This window comes from Natrix helvetica (genome assembly GCF_964273705.1).
Source record: "Natrix helvetica genome assembly, chromosome: 5".
NCBI lineage: Eukaryota > Metazoa > Chordata > Lepidosauria > Squamata > Natricidae > Natrix > Natrix helvetica.
The window spans coordinates 26189597-26204787 of NC_138551.1; positions in this window are offsets into that span (position 1 = coordinate 26189597).

The following is a 15191-nucleotide window of genomic DNA, read 5'->3' on the forward strand; positions in this document are numbered from 1 at the left end:
ATTTTCCCCTTCTTTTATCTTCCTACTTCCTGTGTGTTTAAGTGTGGTTACTTACATATTACTTTCTGCAAACTTTAGAGCAACCAAATCGGTCAAAGGGAGGTCGGCCCTTCATCCCCACATATCTTTATATTCCTGATTTTCAAAATGGGACTTTCTTCCCGATCTCTTTGGTTGATGTTTTTCTGCCACAGAAAAAAAAAATCTATGATATTGTACAGTAGGGTTTAACAATTCCTTATGCATTTTTAAAAAGCACAATGCAATCCTATAAGTCCCAATTCCAGAAAATAAATCCGTGCGTTCCCTTGATAATTTCTTCCTGATACTTAGGATCACTAAATTTAGGGCTGAATCTAATTATATTGTAGGGTCGCTTGCATGCCTTTTCCTTCTGTTGAAGATGTTGGAAAGTTAGAAAATCCAAGAGGTTTTCCATTAAAAGAATCTTTCTTGGGGGAGGGAGGGGGGTAAATAGTTTATTTTACTTCCACAGTTGTTATCCTTGATGCTAATTACACTGAATGAAACAATCGGGCTCTATTGATTCTGCAGAAAGATGTCCCAACACAAACCCTTTTAAAATGCGATCCCTAGGGGTCTTCTTCCATCACTAAATCCCACTGCCTCGATATCTTCTGCGGTAGAAGTGGATCGGGTCATCTCCCATAGGAGCAAAAATATGCCGAATTCGCGTTCCTGGAAAAGGGCTACCCCAACGTTTGATGGGACTTATTTTTCCTGGGAATTTAGGGTTAGGGCAGCGCTCAATCAGATCCAGGACATAAGGTCGGGCTGCAATTCAGTTGTAGTAACCAGTTTTCGTTGAAGGGACCCCCGGGGGAAATCAATAACGATCGCGCCGCGATCGGGATAAAAGACGATTCCTGGCAAATCCCTGCGGGCTTCGCCAGTAACCGGCGTCACGAGGCAGGCTAAGCCGAAATCCAATAACTGCATCACGATTCAGCGTATCGTGTGGATTCAAGCCTCGTGATTATTTCAATAAACCACGGCGAAACAATGCTGGTTCGGGGACAGCTAAGTCGGGCGCTATCGAAATCTCTGTTCTTAGTTAACCCGCGCAGAGTCCAGCAGAGTCATGTCCACGGGGACTTGTTAGGGTTAGCCACTTTGATCGTTCCCACTTAGGGGAAGGTGTGACCGGCATTTTTGAACAACGGGCCGTGTTATATTATTTACCAAATTAAGTCGACTTTCTCGTGGTTGCGAGAGGTTTTCCTGCACATTATCTCCGGGGTCAAAGCATTTCAGACCTGCAGCGGGAGGAAACGTACCAACACACCCAGCTAGCATCTTCTTCTGCCGCCGTTCACACATACAGAAAAGGAAGGATTAATGTGCCCAGTCACTCCGAAGCTCCTTGGGCCCGTGCTTAGGCAGCAATCCTAGACACGCTTCCCTTGGACACACTTCACTTTGGTCATGTTCATTATAACCCAACGTGACACTTTCTCAATGTATCCTGCAGGAAGGACACGGGTGTATACATAAGTATACTTCAAACTTGTGGCACAATCCCCACAATTTCTTGACAAGTCGGCCGAAGGAATGAATCATAGCTGGTTATCATGGCATCTGAAGTCCAAGGTAGCCTTGATCTCTGAGAGGTTGAAAAAAATTGGGACACATACCATATAAGAAATAATAGAGTAGTGGCTTGGGACACGAGTTATTTTTCCTAAAGGTAGACCGAAACAAGATGTCATGGGGAGGGGGAAAAGATGGACTCTAGAACGCCCTGAAAAATGAGGGGTGATGCATGGATCATCTAAACAAATTCCAGATATCCAGTAGGACCCGGTTCTGGTGGCTTCTGAATCATTCCCCCTCCGAAAATACGATGCAGCCTTTGGTTCGCAGGATTACCATGGTTTTGTTCTTCCTTCTCTGTCTGACTTCTCGAGAGGAGAAGTGGTGTCATCGACGCTTGTGCCCAGTTCTGTCCTGTCCTGTCCCGCCCCGCAACTCCTCTGCATTTTTTCAACAATCCCTTTCTCATTATCCATCATTTCATTTGGCCACTCAAGCCCCCTCCCCCCCGCAGTCTTTCCGATACTTCTCAAATCCATTGGAAGACAATGCCATTGATCCTACCCCTATTAGTCTACTGGGAGCGGGCCTCCACCCAAGAAGGGTGAGGGGAACGTCAGATTGCAAACCTTGCGACCTTCCTTCACGTCCAAGTAGGCCTAGAATTGCACCTCTGCATGAACCGCAAACCAAGAAGCGATTTAAGTCACGCGTGGAAAAGTCGCCGGGCGAACTCAACCTTCGAAGAACGGAACGCAGTTGAGATGGCGATCGGCTCAGAATCGAGCAACGCAAGCTTCGTGGGACGATTAGAAAGCTTCGAAGAAAGAGAACCCACAACGCAAAATGTCTAATCATTAGCAACTGAAACAGCAAAACACCCACGCATGAATATAACACACACCTATAGGCATGTGCACACCATCACTCTGTTCTGATGTTTGATAACTTTCAAACGCCGGGTAATAAGCAGTGCTTTATTTTAGTTCAGTGTGTGTTTACCACGCGAATGCCAAGATCATAGCATGTCCCCTGTCCATTCACCCAAGAGTAACTCACCTGACCCAGCGGGCTTTATTCCCCATCGGGAAGACATTAGGCTGATCTCACTGATACATCAAATGTTGCTTTGATTGGAGCGAATCCTCTTATCGGAGTAACAAACCTAGGCTCCCTGGATATATGAACCGCGAAATATTCTTGGCCTGTCTCCTCGGAGGTAAGGCCTTTTGTGGCCTCTTCATATTTGGGACTTCTGCGAAACGGAGGGAACCAATTTAATCTAAACATAGCTGCTAAGATCAAGGAGGTTTGAAAAGGCACGCTTTTGGGCTGGGTCAAATCCAAACGGCTCTTCCCGACGCGTTCCTTCCTTTCTGGGATTCAAAAATAGCTCGGATCAATTTGTTTTCAGGAGAAGCCAACCGCTTGATTTTAAAAACGCTGGAAGAGGAACGCTTCGGAATCCCCTCTCGTATTACAGCCCTGTTAACTGCAGCGCAGTCGAATCCACGACACCCCCGTAAAAATGAGCAAAATGTTTTAAACTGTGCTTGCTGGAAAGTCCGGCTAACTTTTGAACAAGTACTTACAGGATTGCTGACGCGGAGTCCTAAGGATATTTATTTAAGCGAAACCCCACCTCAAAGAAGTAGACTTAATTGCAGTGAACTTTGTAGTACAACAACAAACATTGAATTTATAATAAATGAGACTTGAAAGTAAGCAGAGATAGGATCCATGTCCTCTCTTTGGATATTACTGATCTCATCCCTAATTGAGACACGAACAATTTTCTAAAGGACGCCAGCAGGACATTCTTGCAAATGCTTACTCAGAAGTAACTCCACTTAAATTAGTAGGGTTTACTTTTAGAGAAAGAGGTATAAAGATCGTAACTTATGTTGTGGCACATCACTTCGCATCACCTAAAACAGAGTGGCAACTGGTGGTGGGAGGGAAACTTTTTTTGGGGGGGGGGGAAGGGGGTTTGATTCTTCAGTTGTGTGAAAAGAACCTCAAGAGGTTCGGGAGAGGGGGCGGTCTATAAGCGCTAATAATAAAGAGATCCACAGTCTGGGAGGTTTAACATTTCTGCTGAAGACAATGCTTCAAAAATATTTGTTTAGTTCCAAAACATCAATTTAAGGAATCCAGCACTGTTGAATCCAGCACTGTTGCATTCAGTACCTAAACCAGGGGTGTCCAAACTTGGCAACTGTAAGACTTGTGGACTTCAACTCCCAGAATTCCCCAGCCAGCAGAGCAGAGCTGGCTGGGGATTTCTGGGAGTTGAAGTCCACAAGTCTTACAGTTGCCAAGTTTGGACACCCCTGACCTAAACAGTCAATTCTTTCTGCTGAGTTTGGTTGAGAATTAGCCTCTTTGGTGGAAGAAGGAAATGTCAAAAGTGATGGAGTGTGCAGGTAACAGGACAGAAACTGGTCCAGTAGTTGTGGAAAAAATTACCAAGAGTTCTAAGGATATTAGAATTTGTATTTTGTATTTATTTTGAACATCTCTATCATACAACTATTTAAAACCAAGTTTAAGCTGTTATGTGAGCATTTTCTACTCTGATTTCCTCTAGTCATTTCTTTACAAGGTTAAGTACCTTTTCTCCCTTGTTTTCAAACAAATACATTTTTTTATCTTTTGTATCAAACCCACAAAAAATTTGAGGCACTCTTATAACTGACCTTTTTATTAGGGCTGCAAAATCTGAGCAACTATTGGATGGGTGCACAGAGATACTGTTTTCTCTGTTTATCCTCTACCCTCTGGCTGTCTGATTTTTGCAGTCTATGTATGGTGACTTGAATTTTATTATGTGAGAAACTTCCCTGAATCAAGTCTACTTTATTAGTAAATTCCCACGAGATTGCGATCTAATACAACTGATTACTTGAAGGTAACACAGATCTTTCTCTTTCCTCTCTCTGGGGATTTTTAGCAGTAGTTGCCCCTTATTTTATAGAGGAAAAGTCTTTCTGGAATCACTGACAGGATTGTCAGAACTGAAAATGTCTTATAGCCCCCCAAAATGTATGATCCTCATTGGTAACCATGAAGAGAATAACCTGAGGATAATGAGTGGCTGTTTAACACATTCTCTCCTAAGCCCTTAAAAATACCCCTCTTTTCAGACAAGCTGTGAACTAAGGGTTGTGGTTGGCCAGCATATGTCCAGACCCACATCTTCCTTTCTACAGAACACAGCTAGATATATATTTATGGTTGCACAATCCATCTCCATCCACTCTAGGGCTATTTCTGTCCCCAGTATCTCCATGTGTATTTCTTTATTTCAGAGCATTTTAATATGGGAGAGCCACAAATTGTGTGTGGAAGGAGAACAAACAAAACCTCTTTAGAAATGCTTATGTAAACGTCTAGCTCATTTCATTTGTGCTGCAGTGCCCTGATTATTGAATGTTTTCTCTCCTAGCTAGTAACAGGATGAAAGAGAAGGGAAGAAGGCCAGAGGAGAAAAACCAATCATTATACCTGTAATCAGGACAAATTGTTTTCTAATAACTCAGAAGAGTTACAATTGAGACATATAAGGATGATAAAGGGGACAGCATATTTTGTGTTGACTCAAGGATGGGTGGACAGCACTATCATTCATTAATAGGGGGAAAAAATCTTCTATCAAAGGATGGAGAATCATGCCAATATGCTTCCAAATCAAATATCCTTCAAATGAGATGAGACCACCCAAAGTTACAACAGCACTAAAAAAAGTGACTTTTGATTATTTTTCACACAACCATTGTGGCAACCCCATGGTCACATGATCAAAATTCAGATGCTTGGCAACTGTCATGTATTTGTGACAGTTGCAGTGTCCCAGGGTCATGTAATCACCTTTTGCGACCTTCTGACAAGCAAAGTCAATGAGGAAGCCATATTTACTTAACTATCACTTTACTAATGTAACAACAGCAATGATTCATTTAACAGCTGTGACAAGAAAGATTTTAAAATGGGGCAAAACTCAAACATCATCATCATCATCATCATCATCATCATCATCACCTTCTTCTTCATCTTCATCATCATCATCTTCTTCTTCATCATCTTCTCCTTCTCCTTCTCCTTCTCCTTCTCCTTCTCCATCATCATCATCATCATCATCATCATCATCATCATCATCATCATCATCCTTTTACTGGCTGCCCAACTCCAGTGGACTCTGAATGACATGAAGATTCTACTCCTTCAAAAGTTTTCTCTGGAAACAAAAAGGATAGAAGAAAAAAAGATAAATTGAAAACATTACAAATGGCAAAGATAAAAGTTAGATAAATAAGACTTGGTGGTTTTTTTTAGGAAGACAGAGGATACAGGCTATATTCAGTCAGCTGAAAATAGACTTGATCATATTTGGGACAGAGAGAACTTGAGTCTCACCATGTTTTGAGAAGGCATTTCTAAGTGACACATCAGAATTATTTGCAATAAAATTGTTTCTCAAAGGTAATTCCTGGACTATGATTTCTTTTGGAGATAGTGCTAGTAAAATTGACAACAACTTGGTTAAAAAAGTAACTTTCCTGTCACTTAAATGCAACTTCCACAACTGGAAGATATATCCATGAACATCACACACTGCAACCGTGACTTAAAAATAAAGTATCAGTAGTACTGCAGCTGTTTCCCAGAAGGCCACTGTTCTCAACATTAGGCATATGCATCTCATATGCATACAGTCTGTTAGGCTTTCTCGTTCATTACTGGAGGGAAGCTAACTGGCTAGTAGTATCTTACAACAACTTATAGAGCCAAGACAGATGGAGGCACCAATGCTATTCCAATGTTGTTTCTGGGGATTCAAAAATATGTAAAAGCTTTAAAACTAAACATAGGCAAAGGGCCCGATATTGTAATTCTCAAACCCATTGTCCACAAGGGAGCCCCCCCCCTCTCACACGCAACTTTTCTTGTTTTGTCCCTTCATTGCAGTGACTCCCATAAAGTGTCTCTAGAGATTTACAGTTTCAAGATTATTTGACTTTTCAGATATGATTTGGGGAAAAAGTGGCTGGAAATTTTCTTACACAATGTTCTTTAAATGAAGACTATAAGAACTTAATATGAATAGTGATAGATCAGACCAAAGGCCAATCTCATCTTGTATTCTGCTCCTACCTACCGCAGCAATTACAGGGAACCCACAAGGATGAAAAATGCTTCAGCAACTGGCATTATGAATTGTACTGACTTTGATTATGGAAATATTACATATATATATATTTTCTCCAGATCGGCTATATAAATATCCAGCCCAGCTTCACTGATTACAGGTTTGAAAAGGCAAAGTAGCTCTGCCTGCAATCAAACTACACTTGGGGAGGGAGAGCAGAAGTGAGCCAGGGTCCTTCCCTCCAGTCTTTGGCCAAAGTCCCACACAGCACCAGGAGGATGAAGTTTGAATTCCTCCCCCTCCCTCTGACCCACACATACCTTTTCCAGCTGCTTCAGAGGGGGCTGCAATGCTGCTCTTGCCTTGGGTCCTCTGAAGAAGCCCTGCCCTTCATTCCTTCCTTCCACAGCTGGAATGGATTCTAACTGGCATGGTAGATTTGTGGAACCTCTTCTACCGAACCGGCAGGAACCCACCCCTGATATATACATCGTGATTAATACCCTGATCCTCATATTTATTGAATCCAGTGTTTCTTAACCTTGGTCATTTGAAGATAGGTGGATTTCAGCTCTCAGTATTACCCAGTCAGCATGGATGGCTGGGGAATCTGAGAGTTGAAATCCATCCATTTTGAAGTGGTCATATTGAGAAATGGTGTAATCCATTTGGAAAGACAACCAAGTCAGTGGGTACCAATATCTTGTCGTAACATATTTGTTAATTTAATGAAGTGCTAGGGAATAAAGGCTCCCCCCTCCCCCTTGTTCAGTATTCCCCTATACAATGATAAATCAGGGACGCGGTGGCTCAGTGGCTAAAACATTGAGCTTGTCGAGCAGAAAGATTGACAGTTCAACTGTTTAAATCCCCAGTGCTGCGTAACAGAGTGAGCTCCTGTTACTTGTCCCAGCTTCTGCCAACCTAGCAGTTCAAAAGCATGTAAAATGCAAGTAGAAAAATAGAGGTCATCTTTGGTGGGACGATAACAGTGTTCCGTGTGCCTTCGGCATTTAGTCATGCCGGCCATATGACCACGGAGATGTCTTTGGACAGCACTGGCTCTTCGGCTTTAAAATGGAGATGAGTACTTCCCCTTAGAGTCAGGAACGATTAGCACATAAGAGCGAGGGGAACTGTTACCTTTATACAATGATATTGGATAATTGTGTCTTCTAATACTATAAGAGGAACAACAACAACAATAAAAAACCTCTCTACCCATATTCTATACAACATGAATATTTGCTTATTCTCTCCAAAATATTTTATGCCCAAACTAATTGATTTGGATATAATAAATATTCATTCCAGGAAAAAAACCCTTTCTACTCAGATTGTTTAAAAATATATGCAAATAAGTAATATTGATTAAATTATTGTTCTCCAACTTCACAAGCAAAAATATCTGGTGGAAAATATACATGGCTCAGGCTGAAGTTTAAATTCTTTATTTAAATAAATGAATATATGGCTAATTATAAAAGCTGAAATTAAGACTACTTATTGATTAGTTAGTAAAATAGATATCAAATGTCCCAATAGAAGTAGTACTAAAACTGTAGGTAAACTAACAGACCTGTTACCCTAAGCCTACAGTTTATACTTAAGCAATCTATACTTGGAAATCAAAATATACTCCCTATCTGACATATTTCCAATAAGACCAGTAGAATACAGTAGTTGGTTCATATTCTTAACATTACTTTGAGGCTGTTGATATATGTATGTAACTCACAAAATGATTGATGCACACGATATGAATTTTAAATCTTTACAGTATGTTCAAGGTGCTCCTTCTTCCTGCCTTCAGGATGATTGTAATAAAAAAATGAAAAATGTTCTTTTACCATAATGGAGGGTGATGATTGGAAAAAGATAATGCTTTTTTTGCATGAGAATGGACAAGGCAAAAAACACTTCAAACAGGAAAAACTGGGGAGACAAAAATATAAGCCTATGGCAAAACCACATATGATTTTATATTTATATTATGTCTTCATTTATATCAAACTCCTCCAGACGGGTGAAATTTTGATGGATATTTTATGAGCTGATCAAGGTATGTGTCATCATTTTTATTTTGGAAGAAAATATTTTAGCTGGCTATTTGCAAGGCTTTTTCTAGATACCAGGGTACAATTTAGGTAGGAAGGGAAAACACTGGTTTGAATGTTAGATTTGATAATGCCATGAAATTCTTATCCAGTGAAAAAGAGTTTCTCTATTTGATGCAGGCTTACACCCTTCAATGCAGGATAAAGAACGTTATAATAAGAGATTTGTACCTTTGGAAGAAATGAGATTGCATTGCTTGATTTTTCCTTTCTCCTTTGTTTTCTTTTTCAAGAAACAGGGCTGAAAAGAAAGCAGCACATGCTTTGTTAGAGAGTCATATGCTCTTTATATACGGCAGCTATCCTTATTCATACCGCAACCAAGGGATGTACGTCAGAGCCTGTTGAAGGTTTCGTTGAAGGCATATAATCTTCATATTATCTCATCAACCATTTCAGCAAATCCCAGCTGAACTGAAAAAAGCAAAAAGCTAGTACAATTGTACTCGAGTGTTCAATTTGCAAGATACAAAATGAAACATTGTTGAACCGCAGAACTCAGTTTGCGCAATTCTCTGCATCCCGCCATTGTAAATTAATACAGTAATAGTCTATGGTGAAATTGAATATTTATAAGGTATCATTTCTAATTCACGATTTGGTCTGCTAATGGTTCTCCTAAACTCCATCACAATAAAACAGAAGTTGCGGTTTTAAGAACTCCCTTTTCTCCTTGGCTTCCCTCTTTGCCTTGTTTGCCATCTAGGCAGCCTGAACAATTTTGGACAACTTGAAAAGTTCCACCCTGTTTTGATATATTTATGCATACATTTATGTGGATGGTTTATATAGCCACCCAACTGGCAAATAGTGAATTTTAAGACTTTTGGTTAAATCCAACAAGTATATATTAAATAATTGCAAGATTAACATACCGGTACATGTCTAGAAATCACTGCCTTCTTTAAGTTAAAGCATTATGAAAAAGCACATTTAATCAGATGATGGCATAATCCATTAACCCACGAATTAACAAAATATTAATGGATTGAATAATGAGCTAAGTCAGAAAAGAAAAGTAATCAAGGTTAACATTAACCAAAAGTAATATCTTGCATAAGAACAGGTACTGGCCTTTAACTGACCTGGTTAAGGTTATATTATATAAACAGTTTTCATTCTATTAAGGAACCTGATTCAAAGCTTCTCTTCCAGGGATTTATTTGATTCTGAGTATGATTTCTTCCACATCATTCTATTCCAACTTCTTGTATTTGAGCAAATGGTTAAGGTAAACTTGCCCAACCTGAGTGTATGTTAATATATTGTGTATGTCCCATTGCAATTTGTGCTAGGACAACAGTATGCTGACTTGTAAGGTGATCTCTAGAATGGAAATCCTAACTCACATAGAAGAGCATGAACATACCGGTACTTGCGGGGTAAAACAGCAATTGTGGCACCATGATCCAAGTAGCAACAGCATTTAGACTTACAGTGCTTTACAGCCCTCTCTAAGCGGTTTACAGAGTCATCCTATTGCCCCCAACAATCTGGATCCTCATTTTACTGACCTCAGAAGGATAGAAGGCTGAGTCAAAGTTGAGCTTGGTGAGATTTGAACTGCCAAATTGCAGGCAGCTGGCAGTCAGCAGAAGTAGCCTGCAGTTCTGCCCTCTAACCAATGTACCACGTGACTCATGTGACCTAATTGATTGGTGCCGCCCTTACATATTAGCAGGGAATGCTGAATTTGGTTCACATAGACTAAGGCTGTTAACCAAATGTATATTTTCTCTATCTTAGTAAAAAGCCTTCTGTGGAAGCTTCAATGGACCAAATGATGGGCAGTTGTCAGGCTCTAAAATCTAGAAAGATACTTTGAGTTATTTCTAAGCAATTTTCTTTATTGTTCCTTAACTATGGACTAAAATGTTGCAAACAACTACTAAATTACTAAAAAAACCAGCCACCCTCTACTTGCATCATTAAAGATATACTCCAAGAACTTCTAGGGAGGCACAATCTTGACTCTCTTGCTCCCAACCAAACTATCTAAACTTTGCTGTCTCTTGCTCCTCTGGAATGCAGCCCCACCAACCTGGGAATACAGACTACACTCCACCAAGTAGTAAAAGTGAATATTTATGGCCCAACTGGGTGATAACCATGTAATTCAAAATGGAAGAGGAATGTTAAAGACCATAAATTAATGGACACAAAAGAAGCAAATATAGATGTGATGTGTGTGGGACACTAACAGAAAGGGGAGGGGTATAAGAGATGGGTTGTTTTTGTGGAATAAAGTTAATAATACATGCAAAAACTTTGGGGGATAATTTTGTTGAGGATTTTAACTGGCTAAATCCTAATTTAAAAGGTATAAGAGTTGAAAGTAAGCAAAATTGGAGAAATGTACTGTGGCTTTATGCCAGTTAGGTAGTCTATAGACCAAATTTTTGCTTTTCAGCAGGTCATGGAGAAATGTGAGACAGTAAGTTAATTGTACATGTATTGATTTTGAGAAGGTGAATAGACTTAATTATAGAATGCTTTGTGTGAATATAGACTTGAAGGTTAATTACAGAATATTTATATAAAGAGGAATTTTATCATGTGTGAGAATAAACAGAAGGCTTAGTGAATGATTCAACACTGAGCAGGGAATGAGACAAGAATATATGGTATCTTCATTTGTTTAATGGATTTATGGATAAATGTATAAGAAATTATAATGGTACTTGGGTTGGATATGTGACTGTATTTTGTATGCATATGTTGTCATGTTATCACCTGAGAAATTTGTAACATATATTGGATGGAAAGTATGAAACAGTGAGGAGCATGTCTGAAAGTTATGAGTATTCAAGATCAACGTAGTTGTGTTTCACAGGGAAAATGGAATGAATAATTGCAGCATATGCATAAATGCATGCAATAGAACAAGCTAACAACTTGGTAGAATATTTACTAAAGATGGTAAAATGGTTGGAAAAAAACTTGAGATTTGTAAATCCTCGTAGAAAAATAGAGGATAGTATTTGGTCTCTTGTCCTTACAATGAATGTCAGGAAAAAAATGAAGAGAAGGACTGGGAGTGACATGATAACAGACTTACGATATTTGAGGTGCTGTCACAGAGAAGGGGGTGGTGTTCACCTATTCTCCAAAGCACTTGAGGGCAGGACAAGAAGGAATGGATGGAAATTTACCAAGGAGACAGCTAATCTAGAACTAATAAGAAATTTCCTATTAGTGAGAACGATTAATCAATGGACTGGCTCGTTTCCAGAAGTTGCAAGTGCTCCATCACTTGATTTTTAAAGGGAGTTCGGACAAACATATGTTCAGAATGGTATAGGGGGTTGGACTAGAAGACCTCCAAGGTCCCTTCTAACTCTGTTGTTCTGTATTCTCCTTATTTTGTTTTATGAAGAGGTGAGTGAGGGTTGGACATGTGAGGAGAAACATGAGAGTAAATTACAAGCAGTGAGTATTATGAGTTACTTAAGAATAACTTTAAAAAAAGAGTAACTCAAAAAAGCAAGAGGCTCAAGAATGAACTATGCTGAAGGAATGTAACCTGAATACAGAAATGAATGGCGTTATGAAAGAATGATGGTAAGGTGGTTTGGTCATAGTCCCAGGCAAGATACTAGACCCAGTTAAAGAGACATATATCTTGCATAAAGACAAAACAAAGATTATGCACAGATACTATTAGAAGAATGTCTTCATTTAAACTGATGATGTTTGCGTTTTTGTAACTGGGTTTTTAAAAAATGTGTCTTTAATAAATTGTGGTCTTTTGAAATTGACTTGGGATGATTTCACTCAGAAAAGCACCATGTAAATATTTTAAATGATAAATCAAACAATATCCACCTGTTAACAAGCCTCTCATTTTGTCTGTTAAAGGATTAGGTCAAAATACCGATTACATTAAAAGACATATATCTGAAAAAGGGTGGTGATAAAATTATATACCTGTAATGTCATTATTATTTTACAGTGCAGCTTGGATTTCTTTATAAACCTAATTTTGCTATTCTTGCAGAGCTCCCTCAGTGGAAATAATTTCAATCAAATCAGCTTTAACTGCACCATGATTAAAATGGGCCTTCATATACTGTAGGCCAGCCTGGTTCTAATGTAATATTTGAAGACTGTGTAAATATCACTCCCGTTTACTGACACTTGTTATTAAATAACTCAGGATAATATAAGGTGCATAAACAAGGGGGAAAGAAATGTATATAGGCCAGAAAGGGAACAGGATTACGTTTTCCTTACACATGCACTCAGAAGAATAAATTACATGAATTAACTATTCTGATTTGTTTTCAAAGTATCGAGATGTGGCTTGAAACAAAAGGTTTGATTGATACTGAATAATAGTTGGATCTGATCTATATTCAAACTACAAGCTTCTGTGGATGTCAGTGGACCAGAAATTGTTGCTCCAACTCCCTAGCTATTATATCACCCTTGCTCTTGTCAAGCCCAAAGTCCGACATGAGGAGTTACTTCAGAGTGCTTTCTTTATTGCTTTTCACCTATAAACAGAAGTCTTGCCAGGCTAAGGCAGCAATCTGCATAACTATTAGCCATACCCTGTGAACTGTCAGGGAGAGTGCATTCAGACAATTGTTGCTTAGTCAATGAAACCATGATTTTATAGGATGTATAAAACAGATTTATGTGGCGGAAGTTGGTAACTCTAGACTTTAGTCACATGTCCTGTATTTTGGCTGCCATGTTTACTCCTTCTGTTATGGATTACAATACTAATTGAATTTATATTCTCTGTTCCTAGGCATTCCAAGCTGTACAACTCCTTTTATATTCCTGATACACACACACAAGCAAAACCCAAAACTGTTTAGTATGATTAAAAATACACTCTATTACCGTGTTTCCCCCAAAATAAGACAGAAACCTATTTTCTTTTGACCCCCAAAATAAGCACGCGGCCTTATTTTTGGGACATTCTTATTATTGCTGAGGTGCAGGAGGCAGCGAGCGTGGTCACCTTGTGGCTGCTGCTGTGTTGCAATATTTTTGGGGAGGGCCTTATTTTAGCGCATGTGCTCAAAAGCTTATTATCCGGGGAGGTCTTATTTTTGGGGAAACAGGGTATTACTACTGTTTGTTAGATTTATACCTAATAAAGTCAAGGTAGTTCAAATGGGTCTGTGTGTGTGTGTGTGTGTGGGGATTGTCTCCATTTATTTTATCCCTGCAACAATAACTGTGTAATATAGTTGAGCTGAGAGTGAGCAACGCTAGTAATGTTTCTTGGTAGAAATGAATATTTTGTAATGGAAAAGCATCATTCTTTTAAAGTAACAATCAAATAAACATCTACAACTATGTGTGCACCTGCTTTTATCTCCTGTAGGTAAAACACTTTTACAAGAAAGAAGTATGTTAAGATACAGGTAGTCCTTGACTTACAACCATTAATTTAGCAACTAAGTTACAATGGCACAGAAAAAAAGTGAATTATGACTGTTTTTCACCCAAACATTGCAACACCCCCATGGTCATGCGATCAAAATTCAGTCGCTTGGCTTGTGGCGTGTATTTATGACGGTTGCAGTGTCCTAGGGTCATGTGATCACCTTTTGTGACCTTCTGATAAGCAAAATCAATAGGTAAAATGGATTCACTTAACATCCATGTTACTAATTTAACAGCTACAGTAATCCACTTAACAACTCTAGCAGGGTTGTAAAATGGGGAAAAACTCACTTAACCACTGTCTTGCTTAGCCATGGAAATTCTGAGTGCAGCTGTGGCTGTAAGTCAAGACTAGCTGTAATGCATTGAACAGCTTTAGCTATGCCATGCTGCAACTGTCATATACTTTCCTCTGAATTATTCTTTGATCTCCTAGTTGCAAACCTCCTTGAGGTTTGGTCCTTATGGGTACATTACTGTCCTTTTTCTTCACAGAATTTTCTTTGCGTTGTAAATGCATAAAGGACATTTAGTATTTCAGCATTTTGATCTGCTCCTGAACTTTCTGCATAATTCCACTACTCCTAGCTTGAAGAGGTGATATGTTTTCTTTATTAACACCAAGCAATTTCCATAACTATTTGAAGCAATAGTTACCAGTTATATTATCTAGGGGCTTGCCCAGTATTGATGGATGTTATTTATATATGATAAATCTGCCATGACAGTTAATCTGTGATAGCTGTTTTCATACAAATCAAATTTCACACAGTACCAGTAGCAATCTTCATGTGTTAAAAATGATTCTGTGATCTGGCCCTGACATACACTATGCGTGCATTTTGCATATAGGCCACTGATTTTGTTGCTATATTTAATTTTTTAAACGTATTAATCACAAGTTACTTAAAAATAAAGGATGTATTCATTTTGCAGAGAACTCGTATACAAAATTATGGTGGTTCTAT